General features: G+C 46.4%; 1 protein-coding gene across 5 annotated transcripts in view; it reads left to right on the forward strand.

Moving 5' to 3' along the window:
* Nucleotides 1–15,766, forward strand: part of ANKRD6 (ankyrin repeat domain 6) — a 215,490-nt gene that overhangs the window by 103,758 nt on the left and 95,966 nt on the right. For 4 of the 5 annotated variants that reach the window (XM_090036679.1, XM_090036706.1, XM_090036715.1 and 1 more), the window contains exon 2: nucleotides 9,306–9,421. The exons of the other annotated variant lie outside the window; for it this stretch is intronic. The gene's annotated coding sequence lies outside the window, so the exon portion shown is untranslated. The remainder of the gene's footprint in view (nucleotides 1–9,305; nucleotides 9,422–15,766) is intronic. 5 annotated transcript variants of the gene reach the window in all.

Below are 15,766 nucleotides of genomic sequence, written 5' to 3' on the forward strand. Positions count from 1 at the left end.
CCAGCAAAGCAGATAAGACACTGGCATGCATCTACTGATGTATCTCAAGCAAGACTAAGGATGTCATCTTCCCCCTCTACTCAGCTTTGGTGAGGCTGCAGCTGGGGTACTGCATCCAGTTCTGTGCACCATACTTCAGGAAGGATCTGAAGACGCTTGAGAGAGTCTAAAGGAGAGCTGTGCATATGATGAGAGGCTGAGAGACATGACACTGTTCAGCCTAGAGAAGACTTAGAGGGGACTTGGTGGCAGCTTATAAGTATGTAAGGGACATACATCAGGACCTGGGAGAACATCTGTTCACCAAAGCACCCCAGGGGAATAATGGTCATGAATTGCTAGAAGATCACTTTAGATTGGACACAAGGAAAAACTTTATAGTTAGAGTATCCAGGGTCTGGAATAGACCCCCCCAGGGATGATATAAGCACCTTCTCAAAATTTTCAAAAAATGTCTGGACGTTCACCTTGCTGGGGTCATCTGACCGCAGCAGTCTTTTCTGCCCAAGTGCAGGGGGGCTGGACCTGATGAGCTCATGAGGTCCCTTCCAGCCCCTAACATCTATGAATCTATGATCTACTTGGCCGTGGGTCCTGCTTTGAGCAGGGGGTTGGACTAGACCTCCTGAGGTCCCGTCCAACTCTAATTTTCCATGATTTCTTTAATTTAAGTGATCTCACAATCTCTCTATATGAAGCAAAGCAGACAGGATTGTTTGTATATTGTTGTGGGAATTTGATCTTGGATGTACTCATAATGTTGCAGACATTCTGCTGTTGGGTTGGAGATAATGTCAAAACAGAGGATGAGGAAGGAACAAGTAAGAAGGCATATAGGGTCAAAAGAGTGCAGAGAAGAAATTTAAACTGGAGAAGCTGACAATATTGGAGTACAAGCAGCTCAGGGTGGTGTAAGTAGCTGGGTTGGTTGGACCCCAGCCCTGCATGGTTCTTCTTAATCCCTAGTTTAGTGCATGTATATACACTGTGTAAATTTAGAGAGCCTTTAATCAATGTCAGCCAGCTAATCGGACTGGTTGGTAGAAGGGAAGCACACAGGAGTTAAAGGTATGAAGTGTTGTAGGACACTTACATCTTTTATACCTGTGTTATACATTGAATGTAGAAACCGATTAGATTCTAATGATTGCATAAGAGAGTGAATCACAGGTTACCACACGGATGCCCATGCAGGTGTACCCTAGTTTGTTACTTTGGTATATGTACCAATTAGCTGATCCCTTATTTTTTAACCTTCTTTCAAACCTCCCTTTCTTCCTGGAAGATGGATTACTTATCTTCCAGGTGTGGTCTGCAAGGACCTTGAAACTCCTTGCTCATATTTTTTTGCAGCTGACCTGGGCCTGGTACTATCTTCCAGGAAGAGAGAGGGAAGAGGTTAGAAACAGAAACATAATTAAACTAAGTAGAGGGGTGAAGGGGGAGGGAGGCCTCTTAAAGTTCAGAAACAGAAACAATTAAACTGCCAGAGATCTTGTTGAACCAAGGTATTGCTGAATGGAGAGCTTGTTGAACAGGATTTTCATGAAGCATTAGCAAGACAGTGTCAGGGGCCCCATTGTTCCTTGTTTTGTCACCTGCCACTGCTGAGAACAGTCTAGCTCCATCCTCTTTAACCCCCCTCTCAGTCAAGGGTACAAATCCTCTTGTCTGTCCAACAGAAGAGACAGTCACTAGCCTTAAACTAAGAGTGTCAAACTCATTTGGCTCTGTGTGTCAGAAGACCCATGTGCTACGTAAGTGATGTTAAACCTTGCAGCTGCTGGAGCCACTATATTGGCACAACTCTGGGACCCTTGCCTTAAACTAATTTCAGATTTTGAAAGCTGAAAGAGACTATTTGATCATTTAATTTCTACTGCTGTCTAGCTAAAATGCTACTCATTTTTGTAAGGCTTGTAGAAAAAAATGAGCCTAAAGTCAGTTTCTAGAATGAATACTGATATATCAAACTAACATTCTTCCACATGAGTACTGTGCACTGCTTAGACAATTTATAGAAAGTTGAATGACAGCTCAGTTTAAACACAGAAAAGGGGTTGCTTTCATGGCAGCATAAGCTTGTGTGCTTAATTACACTAATGCTTTGAACTTAAGTTAAAATCACATTGCTACTTCTTATGCTTTTATTTTCATCTCATCCTCCTTCTATCACTCTTTCTGTTTGTTCTTTTTGAGTTATTTGCCAGGTGGCTTAAATGTCAGAAGGCTTCCACTGATAGACATCATTGTATTTCTGGTAATAAATCTGAAGTAGAAAAATGTAAATCATTGGTTTCCAAATACTGGGTAAATATCTACTTTGGGGTCCACTACTGATTCTAAGTAGCGTGGGAATACATTGTAGAAAGTGTTAGGTATTTTCTAGTGTAGACAGCTAGAGATATGAACTGCTTAGCTTTCAATGAGTCAAGCTAAAGCTGTGAAAAATGCATCTTAGAAGAAGTGCTGTTTATATCTAGCATATACTAATTCTATTTTGCACTTCCTTAAAACACAAAACATACTTTATCCCCTTTCTTCAAATATTTGTAGAGTTTTGTATATTGTTATTAATGTTATAATTTATAATATTACATTACCATCGTTAGGGTAAGATAACTTGTGGTAGCAGACAGGTATGAAGGGCCATAGGCTGGTAGATTCTTACAAAAGTATAGACCAGAGTTTCAAAAGTGGGGACCTGCCAGTATATATAGTATGCCCATGATTTAGGCACCTAAATAAGTTGTTGATTTTTCCAAAAATGTTAAGGACATGCTAACTCTTAGAATTTTTCCAACTATTTGAGTTGGTCTAATAAAAGATATCAGATTTACCCAAAGAACGTTGTCTGCCTTAGGGTTTTACTGCATTTTTTAAGTTGTTAGAGAATCGATCAATTTCTGTTCTTGTCAGGTGGTTGCATGTATGTAAACTGAAAAAGAACTACGGTCTAAATTTTTAAAGAAGATAGTTAAAAGTTAGGGTCATAAAGTCTATATTGACATACATGTGAACTGTTGGGTCCTCATGGCTTTTAAAACTCAAGCTTCATCTTTAGGACACAAGTGATGACACAAGCCCCACAGCTGGTGGTCCTTGCCCCTCACCCACAGCCTGCTGTTCCCCTAGACCTTCCGGAGGGGGCCTCCAGCTGGCAGGGCTGTGGGGCCAGGGACCTGGGTCCGCAGCCCCCTGCCCCCAGCAGGAGGTGGTGGCTGCTGCAATGGAGCAGAGCCCGGCTTCCTCCCCCCCTTGCCTACTGCGGGCTTGGCCAGGGGAGGGGCAGGGCCAGCTCCCCACTGCTGTGTGCATTCTTGGGGGCAGGGGAACCCATCTATAGGCACGGGCTGCGTTCGGGCTTCCACCCTGCTGCCCTCCCCCAGGGCCTCCACAGCCTTGTGTGTGCAACGCAGTGCTGCAAGGCATAGTGCAGCCGCACAGGAAAGCTGCTTGCCACTTCAAGCTCCATGCTGATCTGGCAATGCTTCCCCTGCATGAGCGAGCGAGGTCAGCGGGGGCCACAGTGGGGGCGTTGTATGCAGGGGATGTATTCACCAGGGCAGTGTGGATCTTGCAGTGGCAAGCAGTCTTCCTATGTGGCCATGCTGTGTCCTGCAGCACCAGGTCACACACGCTGGGCAGCAGAGGCCCTGGGGGAGGGCAGCAGGGTAGGAGTTCAAGCCTGCAGCATGCAACCCGTGTCTACCCCCACCCCACATGCAGATCTGGGAGGCACGGGTCCCCCCTCTTCCCCTAGGCATGTGTGCAGCAGCAGGGAGCCAGCCCCCTCTTGGCCACGCCCTGGATGAGCTGCCTTTGTTCCCTAATGGGGCCCTGCAGCCTTGCACTGCGGCCCTGCATCCCAAGCCTCACACACCACTCGGTTGGGCAGCAGTCCCTGCCCCTGGCCTGCCCAACTCCCTCCCTCCCTATGGGGATCCTCAATTCCCCCCACACCAACTTACCTGGGGGAGCTGCTCTCCAGGCTGCCTGGGACCAGGTGCCCCCTGCCTGACTGCCCTCCTTCCCAGCCCCTTGCAGGCTGCACCTCGACTAGCCTGCAGGGGGCTTGTTGCAAAATTGCAAAATCCATGGGTTTCTCTGCTAAAATGAGAAGTTCACGTTTTACTCTGATAAGGGGGGAAATCTGTGCTTTCCTCCATTTTTCTGTGGGAAAAGGCAAACCCAGATCCCTGATAATGACAGTAGATGACCAAAAAGTGGACTTGACATCCACAAGCTTTTGAAAGTCCTAGGTAAGGTCCCATAGGAAGGAATTATAAAGAAAAATCGAGTTTAGGCACAAAGGCATACTATCCCAGTGGGGAGAAAAGACAGCAAGTCTTGTAAGAAACAAATATGTCTGAATCAGAGGAAAATTGACTATTTTATCTTTAGAGGTTCCTTGCAGACCTACATTTCTATTCAAGTCTATCATTCTAGTTTTTGTTTTTTGTTCTTTTTTTTCTTTTTAAATCATAAGTACTACAGCTAAAGTACAAACAGAATGTTGTATGTATGACTGTGGGTATGATTATAGCTTTCTGATTTGTTTATTTGGTTTTATACTTGATAGAAATAGCAACTGAATTACAAAATACACTAGGAAAATACACTTACAAGATATGGTTTAACTGAAATAGGCTCTTTTGGGCTGTAAATGTTAAGTTGTAACAATTGCTTTCTTAAATATTGATCATTAAGCTGCTGCTGCTAGGCAATTTAGACTATAAAAGGTAAACGTGTCCTGATACAGGCCATTGAGGCAGGGTTCCTCTGTTTCTTTAAATTTGGCACAAAAAGGAGGTGATGTGGTCAAAACCACACTCTGGTAACCTTTACTCCCAGGTAGCTCCCATTGGGTGGGAGGCTGGGTGGGCTTCAGGGAACCAGTGAGTAGAGGGATTTCACCTGGGATTGAAACAAGGTCCTTGCAGTCAATTGAGCCTATGCAGCTCCCCATTTAAGCAGATGGGTCTACTTTACACTATTACACAATGTGTAGTAGGGGTTTGCATATCCGGATTCTGACAGCTATCTGTAGGAGGGTGTTGCTATTTCTTTATTCCTCATTCCATTTTTAAGCACACATTGTATCAGTGATTTGAATGTATCATTACTCTCATTAACCAACAAATTTTGCTTAGTAAGATATAAAATAAATAAATAAATAATATGATATTTTAGGACATGAAGCTGGAGGCACTAAATAGAATAAGTGAAACCAGGTGTAGTAACTGCACAGCCACCAGTGCTGGTAGATCCTGAAAAAATATTGGGTTCACATGGAACAAAAATTAGAAAGTAAGTGTCAAGGAAATAAAAGTAGCAAAAGCATTAAAAATAACAAGTGTAGAGTTATCCACTTGTGCCTTAGCTGCAGGCTTCTTTCAGAATCTGGAAGTTTGGAGGTTTATTTATGCATCTTGGCTTTTGGTTTGAAGTCATCTTTATGAAGTAAGTACTTGAATATAGCTTCATTTACCGAAGTGGTGAAGTTGTGTTATTGGATGACAACCTAATATTTTTCAACTGTTGTCACTAATGTATTTTCCCATCTATCTGTGCAAAATAGCATGTTGGGACCTTTAAAAATATTATCAGCAAGTAATTTTAAACACAGGCATAGAATTTGGCTCATTATGGAATTAATTGTCTTTCCATTTGGATTTTTATTTTATATCAAATAAAAAAATATTTCCTGTTACCTGGGATTTTGATTATCTGCTCTCCACTTTCAGTCAATTACTAATGGCAGGTAAATGAATCAGTAATTAAAACACTGAGTCTGCTGAAAAACTGCAACAAAAAGTATAACAAGTAATCAGCTCCCTAGTATCTAAAGTGCAGTCTTTTTCTGTGCTGTAGGGATTCTCATACATACATTCATAAAACTGAAAGCATTCCACTGATTTTAAAGCATGTTAGGATTAAGGTTAAAGAACAGTACTATTATGCATTACTGCTAATTAAAAGGAAGAAGGACAGCAAGTGCTTTCTATACAACAACAATTCTAATTGAAGTTGCAGAACTGGAATTTTGGCAATAATTTCTGCTTCAGAGATCAAGAGATGCCTGTTCTAAGTAATTTTCTATCCACATCCCTCAAAAGTTCAAGCAGGCCAAGTGACTTTCATTATGTATAAACATTGTTGAGAGAGGTAGTGAAATTACTTAGAGATAAAGGGGTTCGTTTTAGTCTTGTGGAGCCATACATAAAATCTGGAGGAAGACTTGGTGTTCTCTACCTGGATTGTAATGGGAGAGTTGGCCACTGATCTCTTAAAGTAAACAAAATGTTCTTTTTAAAAATTAAATACGCACACCACCTTTTACTTGCACACACTATACAACAGCCAATAGTGGGGCAGTTTTATTTATAAAATTATATTCCAGAGTTGATGTATATAAATCCAGTGCTCTTAAGGTGAATTATTTTGGTCAGCAAGCATCCACTCTACCCTGAGTGTCTTGTTTCCCTCTGAGGGCAGAAAGGGTCAGTTTGTCCTTCCTTTCTTTCTTATAAATTGTTGCTATGAGTCAGAGCTTGAAGTCTGAGTTCAGCCACTGCAGCTGACCTTGTTCAGGTTTGAAGAACTCCCTTGTGCCATGCTATAATGCCTTTTGACAATTGGCAGACCAGATATGTACTGTATCTGGGAAAGGACACATCAAAGGTAGATGCCCCACCATTAAATATTGTTTTTAAAAGAACCCAATAAGGAAGGGAATCTTACTTGAAAGTGGATTAATTAGAGAGATCATTATGTCAGTCCTCTCATCTTGGGTTGACTATGGCAGAAACACCTTTGTACTCTGTCAGAAAGTGCTTTAGCTGCCTTTTTGTGTATGCCCCCATGTTCTCATGGTGAAAGCTTCCTCCAGCTCTCATAAAATATTGAGCAATAAAAGATGGAAGGAGCACAGAGCTCACAAAAAGAAAAATGAGAGGTCGTCTAACGCCCCAAACCCCTCCTGATTTCTCAAAGGCTAAAAGTAGCTCAGTACCAAAGATAAAATTCTACGAGCACCTCTTTAGGCATAAGACACCCTACCTTGGGACCTTCTTTTCATATACCATTGAGATTGTCTTCTATGATTATCTTGTGGTATTGAGGCTGTTAGTGCTGGAACTTCTCATACCAGTCAGGAGGTCATGTATCACTAGCACTTATATATTGGCTCTAAAATCTTATCTCGCATCATAAGACTTTACTGGTAAAAGACTCTTGCTATTATAGTTACACTAGCTGGTTGCCCGTCAAGCATGACTGGGGGGGAAGCCCTGGCCCTGGCCCCCACCCCCATCTGGGCCCACTCCCCCTTCCCTCCTGTTGCTTGGGATCCAGGCCCGCTCTTCCCATCCCTGCCACAGCAGTGGGGGGAAGGGAGGAGCGGGCCTGATGCAGGGGAGGACTGGGCCTGAGGGTAGGGAGTAGCTGGGCCACTGCAGCAGGGGGATGGGAGGAGCGGACTCGGAGCTGATGCAGGGGGAACGAGGGTGGGGGAGTAGTGGGCCCAGGCCTGATGGGGGGAAGGAGGCTCGTTCCTCCATATCCCCTGCAGCTGCTGTGTTGGGCTGGGCTGGGCTTGCTTCCACCCCACCCCCACACTGGTGCATCAGGCCAGGTTTTCCCCTAGCTCGGGCTTGCTCCCCCCCCGCATCAGGCCTGGGCCCAGGTCTCCCCTGGCTCCACTGTCATGGCCGACACCATGGCACACCTCCCGCTCCCCCCCATGTTGGGCCCACTTGGGGATAGGAGGAGCAGGGGAGGGGCTGACACAGGGGAGGGAGGTTGGGGAGGAGTGGGCCCGGGCCTGAGGGGGGAAGGAGGCTTGCTCCTTCACTCCCCCAGGTCCACTGTTCTTCCCCCATCTCAGCGGGCTGGCTTTTCCCCTACTTGGGCCTGCTCCTTCCCCCCCTGTGTTGGACCTGGGTACACTCCCCTCCTTCCAGCGTTGGGCCCGGGCGTGCTCCCCCCAGAGGCTGGGGGGACACAGCAAGCTCCTGCAGGCGGTGAGAGTGTGGTGGCGGCAAGTAGGGAGCTCCCACAGGTGGCCACAGCACTGTCAGGGGTGGGGAGGGGTGGCAAGCACCAACTAGCAGTCAGCAACCACCCGCAGATGTTGCTGGCAGTATCAGCAGCAATTATGTCCAGCAGCAATTGTGGACCGCCCATAGATACTGCTGGTGGTGTCGATGGTGGAAGGGGGTGGTGAGCAGTGACTGCCTGCAGGTGCCGCCAATAGAGTTGGTGGGATCTTTTCACAGGGAGTGTGCCGCAACGCTCAGGGCGTGCATGTGCACCCGCGTGCACCACCTATGTGTCGCCAATGGATGAATGACTCACAAAAAAGTGCTCCAACAAATAGCAGACTTTATTCACCAGAACACAAATCTTTTGTCCGTTAGGCCTGAAAATAAAGACAAATCAGCCCTCTGATATAGGTTCCTAGAAGCCATTCCAACTCCAGGATAGCAGTAGTTTATTTACCAATAGAAAGACTATGAGTCATTCTTGATCCATATACTCATCTACACACTTATCCTGTGACACTGGTTAAGAAGTTGCCTTTGCCTGCTTGCATATTGAACCTTTGTGACTCATCACACTACACTTCATCTGGCCTGAATGCAGAAATGGTTGAAATCTGTATGTGAGCCAAGCAACAATGAGCTGATTGGTCGTATTTTAGCTCAGGTCTTTATCACCGGGGCATTGGGTGACCCAAAAAAAGTCTGCAGAGACCCAACAAAAGTTCCTGCAGGGGGGCGGGCACCACCACTGTGACTCTTCCCCACCCCCCTGTTCACCTGCCTGGGCCCGCACAGCCAATCACCACCCTCTCAGCGGTGCAGGCACAGTTGACAAAGAGCGTTATGGACAGATAGATACACAGACAGACTATGCCCTTTATATATATAATTCTGGAATTAAAGCCTTGAGTTCAGTGGAACCATGTCTACATGATTACTTTATAAGTTTACATGCTTCGGACCGGTTCATTCAAATACACTGCACTGTTATGGGCCAGTTATTTCCAAACCATGTTTTTGTAGCAGTTTGGTAGTGTTGAGCGGCAGTGTGTGGCCATAGCTACACTACTTCCAGTTTAAGGAGCAGTCAGCCATGCTGAGTACTTCAGCTAGGGTTCTGGGTTTATCCAGCACTACATTACTGTAAAAGTGTCCAGATTTAATGTACCTTTGGCAAAGCTACTTTACAGTCACTTTGTGGAACATCTGATATATTGGACAAGCTTTTGAAGAAAGTAATGGTTGGTTCTATCCTTCCAGGTTTGATATCCATTTTTGCTCCTCTGAACCACTCCGCAGTCCTTGCTACTATGGGATTCTTTGTAGTGAGTGAACCAATAGATGGTTATGCCCTCAAACTCAAGAGTCAGTCTAAGGTATGTGTGCACCAATAATCAATTACGTGAGATATGTGAATAGTACCTCTTGGAGAACCATTTTACTCTCTCTCAATTAGTTGTTTTTTTCCAGCAGCATATAACATGGCAAATTGGAACAAATTTTTGTGGGGCCATCAAGAAGTAACCTTCCTGACTCGAGATCAACCCCCATCCCAGATTTCAAGGCCCTGGGGTGAAAAAGGCATTGGTGTTTTTTTCCAGAAAAATGTCACAAGAATTTTTAATGATGGGAAGTATTTGGCAGCTCTAAATATAAAGGTCATTGGTGTTCCTCTAAAGATACAGTCTTTTGCATTTAATATAGTTATATAACTAATTAAGTTTCACCAGATTTCACTTCTTGTTAAGTAGATGCTTCAGCATTCTTAAAAATCAGAATATACAGTCATTTTTCTTATTGGGATTATGTAAGCAATATGAGGCACAGGCCTTATCTGTGACTAGGCTGTAAATTAAGTCTCCTTTCACTGTCGATTATTTCCAGAATCAACCTGCACTTCAAAGTTTTCCAGTTTTTGTCTTGGAATTCCAAAATGGTTTCTCGGGCATAACAGTATTACCAAAAGCAACAAGGACTGTATCTTCAGACAGTGGATGTATAATGTATTCTGTTTTTTTAAATGTTGTATGTGATTGATAGTAAATGGATGATTATGATAACTTCAGCTGGGATTGAAACTTGCAGCAGTAGCCAAGCACAGCACAGCAAAGAGGTTTTCCTTGCTGGTTTAATAATGCTGCTTCAGGTTCTCCTGTGTAGTTGTAGTAGTGATTACTATGGACAGTTGCTTTATCTTTAGGTTACTCCAGTTTTTTCATAAGTAGTGTGGTGCCCTGAGGAAAACTTTCCTACCAGAAAGAAGACGCCAGGGGGAGGGTGCTATTCTAGGGGGAGACCCCTGTAAATCAGTGCCTGGGGTTGGTGCCCTTCTTGCCCTCCCCTCCTTCCCCACCTTTTTACACTACTGGACAAGAGAGACATTGCAAGGTTGACATGAATAGTTCTTTTCCTTTTACTGGCAAACAAATTCATGACTGTAAAGTAACAAATTCGCTATAAAAACTTGACTATAAATTAATGGCCTACTTCTTATCAGTACTTTCTTTCCTGTAAAGGGAAGCAGACAGTAAGTTTATTGAATACAGGAAACCCTTGCTATTTGCGAGTTTGGCATTCGCGGTTTCAAATATTTGCTAATGCACACATCTTAAATGCTCTTAAAGGAGCTCCTCAGGAGCTCCATACTTGCTACCGCCACACTGCCACTGCCGTGCTCCCACTGTCACCAACACAGCCGTGCCCCCTCCCAGCCGCCGGGGGCGCTGAGTTCATGAACGCAGATGGCATTCATGAAATCAGTGCCTTATTCACGGATTTTGCCGTTCATGGGGGATACATATCCCCTGCGAATGGGGAGGGTCTCCTGTATACTTTGTAGCTGGACCTGCACAAAATTGCTTTATTTTCACACTACTGCCATCATGACAGTAGCTCTGCAAGAGCTGTTGCTGCTGTCAGTGCCATACTATTTATTGGTGTATGATGTGGATAGTGAAAAGAGACTTTATAGTCTGTATGTGACCAGGAGGATTTCAAACATAGGAGAAGGTAAAAGAGATTGCTTTTAGCCTTCAGCCCATCTCAGGTGTAACAAAGCAGAGTGCTTTGTGAAAGTATCCTATCCTTCACTAATTTCAGTATAGTTGTCTGATATAGCCGATTTCCTATTGAACTACTGTAGATTTACTATAAAATAGATCAGAAGTCGGATTTCCCTAGGTGTTTTCCTTCCTTCCTGCCTTCCTTCTGTAAATCTACTGCAGAAATTGGTGACAAATTCTGTGACTCCTGGAAATGGCTCAGTTCAAAGTGATGTTACCAAACCTCTCAGATGGGTCTGACTTCCTATAGGATGCAGTATTTGGTCATGCCCTTTACATGAAGAATGAGATTAGAAACACCCTTGGAAATTATTGGCTTTGAAGAATTATGGGTTTACTTTCAAGTCCTTTTTAGTTATTTCAGGATTTGTAGGACATGGATTTTACTCTGATGGACCAATTAGGGTTGTTAAGTTTGTGTATGTTGTGGTGTGTATGGGGGTGGGGGGGAGCAGTGAGTGCACAGAGCATTTCTTCTTCCTGTTAAACAAGCACATAAGAAGCAGCTATAATGCAACTGTTTGTGCTCTCTGTGACTGGGTTCGGCCGCATATGGCCCTCTGGCTGGATCTGGCCTGTGGTGCGGCTGGATCTGGCATAAGAGCCAGGGAGCTTCAGCAGCATGTTGGTGGTTGTGGGGAGGTTTTGCCAGAATTCCAGTGACAGGGAGCTTTTCCTGTGTCCGTGCTGGGGCTAGACATGAGGACCTGCACCTGTGTCACACCTTGGGGATGGGAACAAGCAATGGTAAGGAAAAGCCATGGCTGCAACCTGCCTCAGGGCTGAGCTAGGTTGTTCTAACCTATGGCTCTGAGAAGTTGCCAGCCACTGCTCTAGGCCTTAGGAGAACCTACTACTTTCTCCAGCAGAATTACAGTTAAAGATAACCCAAGACATTCAGCAAAACTAATGCTGAGATTACAGCAACAGGGTGAGCATGTTGTATTCATTTTATACAAGTGTAGCAACTGCATTCACTGTACACTTTGCCCAGAGACTTTGAAGCCATTGTGCCTTCCTTATGCAGGACATGATGCCTCTTCCACAGGGGCTTGCATGTGTGTTATCCCAGGATTTCATTCGAGAGCCATGATTTAGCCCTCAGTTGCCAAGTGGTTGTGTATGTTGCTGTGCTGGGCAGTCTCCCTTTAAATATCTTTACAAGGGGTTGCACTGATAAAGATTTTCTTGGATGATACCATTAGCCAACAACTAACCAACCGTCTCTGCCAGTGCTGATCTAATAACCAATTTAGCAATAGTGAAAGGCATTTTAAGCTACTGATGTAAATAAACCTTTTTCTGGTTTGCTTTGCACTTCACATGTGCGCGCACACATGCCTCCTGCCTGCCCTGGCCCTCAATGAGGAAGAAGGTGACCACACACGTTGCCCCTCTGCCCATGGCTCCTACCCGAAGCCCTGCTCCCCATGCAGCCTATGTTGCTGTCCCAGGTGGGCAGGGTGGACTCACATGCGGCCAGTGGAGCCAGAAGCATTTGGAGCCTCAGAGCACGCTGCTGCCTCATTGCCAATTGGCCCTGCGCAGCCAAGCTCCCACAGCTGCCAGGGAGAAGCTGCTTTAGCAAAAGCACCCAGTGAAGTGGAATGTCCCTTATGCCATGCTTTATCCTGCCTGCACATAGCCCAACATCTCTGCGGCAGTCCTGGTGCTCAGGTCCCCACTGTGCATGCAGCGGTACCATGACAGCAGCAAGAGCCAGTAATGGTCCCTTTGTTGCCGAGAGCAGTGCCCTGAGACTGCTCCCTGGCACCCCCTCCCCCTCCTGCTGCTCGCTGGTACCTGCAGTCTGCCATGGACTTGGGCTGGCAGCAGGGTGCCAGGACCAGACCACATTCGTCAGGGTGCTCCAGACACATGGTCATAATTAAACCATGCTACAAGATCAGTGCCAGGCCACCACTTCATAGCTGGATTGGGGCTGGGGCTGGGTGGGGCTGTTGCTGCGTGGCCTCATCTGGCCCCAGCTGTTCCTACCACACGTACCAGATGGAGCCCTGCCACTCCTACCTCATGCTTCAGATGGGACCTCAGAGCTGGCCTTAGGGAAAATGGTGTCCTGGGCAAACTTATATTTCGGCATCCTCCCCTCCCCACTTCCTCCAGGTCAGCAGCACTGCTGCAGGCAGGAATGCAAGGCTCAGTCTGGTGGAAAGGGAGAGTGGCATGGTGTACTGCTGCCACCTGCACTACCCAGCCTGGCTCCTCCTGACCTGCAGCTGGAGGCAGCAGAGAAGGTGAGGGGTGGGTTGCACTGGGCACCACTCCTTCTGTTGGGGCAGGGAAAGAGTGCTGTTATGAGTGTGGGCTGCTTACACGTATGTGTGTGTGTGTGGCACCCCCTGATCACGGTGCGCTGGGAAATTACCCACATATCCCATCCCTAAAGCCATCTCTGAATCCAGCCCGTGGAGGGAACTAGCACCATCCATCTGGCCTGTGGGGTGAAAAGGTTGGGCACCCCAGTCTAGCAGAAAAGTTGTAGCAGTGATGTCAGGATACCAAGAACACTTTGTGTGGAATAAACAGAACAAGGAGTCCTCTTGGTAGGGAAATGCAGGGGCAGAAATGGGCAGTTATCCTCAAGGACTGAGGCAGAGTCACGAGGAATTCTTGGTTCTAAAATAGTTTTCATTAAAACTTTCAAAAGCATTTCTCTGTTATTGAAGCCGAGCTATTTGGCACTCAAGCTGCCCAAAAGAGGTTTGAGCATTCCTTTTAATTATTGGGAAAGTGTTTTCCCACCCCACCTCCTGCATATGAACAAGTGCCTAATCTCTTTTTGCTTAACACTTATAAAAGGATTCATCCTTAGGCAGAGACCAGACTTGCAGGCCAAGAGAGAAAGAAAAGCTTTTTTATCTTACAAGCAACTGAAACCAGGGGATTATGATGGAAACAGCAAGGCAGCCTCAACATATAGCTGCAAGAGTACTCTTTTCATAATACATATTTTGTATTATTCACTTGTGGAATGGAGCCTTATTTGATAATTGTGGATGAAAAGGTTTCTTATTTTTATAAAATATATTTTAAGATGCAGTTAAATAAATTAACTGCTTTCTTCCTGCTTTGTGCTCACGAAGTATGCAAACAGCTTTTCAGCTTGAAGGTGTTTTCTGTTTCATGACATTTTGTCTGGTCCTTAAAGATGACTTGTCACGTATTGAAGGATGAAAAAAGAACTGCATCTAATAGGTACGAGAAGTTAGAAAAGAATTAACCAGTCATCTATTCCTTGTATATGTTTATTTTATATCACTCCCAAGTTGTGCTGGCTACTTTGAAGAACCAGAGGGATTTCTGTCCCTGTCTTAAGCAGCTGTGCATCATATTAAGACCCTGCACTCAACATCATTGACAGAGATTTGTCTGTAAAGCTGCTTGTACATGTGATGGGGGTTTAGTCTCCTAAACTGAAATGGTGGGTTTTTAATTGTGATAATTTAAAAACCCTACCATTTCAACTTAGGAGCTTCCATCACTATTATGGTGAAGGGCCTGATTCTTCCTTTTTTTACTTCCCGTGGAGCCCGCTGTGGAGAGCTGCCGATGGGCCGAGTGACCCCCTGAGCAGTGGGGCCCCCCAGTCTTTCCCTCCATGGTGGTGGCACCCCCCAGGATTGCCTGGATGGGCTGCTAGTAGGTGGGTGCCACCTGGGGGGTGTTGCCACCGGGAAGAAAAGGTCTGTAAACCTGCAGCTCAGGGCCCCTGGTAGCTTGCCCCCCGGCCACGAGAGAGGCAAGCAAGGTCCGTGGAAGGAAAGAAAAAAGATCAGGCCCTTTGATGCTTTTTTTTTTTTCCTCTCAGCAGAGTCTGCTCACACAAGCTGCCACCAGGCCGCACAGCCCCTGACTTGTGGGGGGGTTCAGTCCTTCCCTCCACAGTGGCAGTGCCCCCCAGGGCTGCCCAGGCAGGGTGCTAGCTGCGTGGGTGCTGCCCCAGCAAACAGGCAGCACCTGCCTGATCCATCTCTTCCCTAAGCCTGCGCACTGGAAGTTCGTCCACCAGGCTGTGCTCCCCACGTGGACTCTGGGAAAGTTGGATCCTGCAGGTGCTACCTGCAAGCTGGGGCAGCCACCAGCCTGCTAGCACCCCACCCAGGCAGCCCCGAGGGGTGCTGCTGCCACTGCTGCACAGGGAAGGACCAGGCCCACCTGCAACTCAGGGGCTGTATGGCCCAGCGGCAGCTTGCATAGGCAGGCTCTGCTGAGGAAAAAAAACAAGTGGCGAGGGGCCTGAGCTTTCTTTCTTCCCTGTGGGGCCTGCCCACCTCTCCTGCATCTGGTGAGTGAGGTGCTGGTGGGCCTTGACCCGGACCTTCCCTCCGTGGTGGTGACGTGTCCCCCCAGGGCCACCCAGGTGGATGGCTAGTGGGCAGGCGCTGCCTCAGCTCGCAGGCAGCACCCAGCCCAGTCCAACTGTTCTCTGAGCCTAAGCCGGGGCAACACTCACTCACTAGCAGCCTGCCCTGGGGTGTGCCGCCACCACGAAAAGATGGACTGGGGCCCTCCACAGCCCAAGGGCTGCTTAGCCCACCGGCAGCTTGCCCCCAGCCATGGGAGACGTGGGCAGGCTCCGTGGAAAAAAATAAAAAGGGTCAGGCCCCTCACCACATCTTCCTTCAGCCTGTCTCT

This window comes from Crocodylus siamensis, chromosome 1, assembly GCF_052110815.1.
Source record: "Crocodylus siamensis isolate JL-2025a chromosome 1, ASM5211081v1, whole genome shotgun sequence".
In the NCBI taxonomy this organism is placed as follows: domain Eukaryota; kingdom Metazoa; phylum Chordata; order Crocodylia; family Crocodylidae; genus Crocodylus; species Crocodylus siamensis.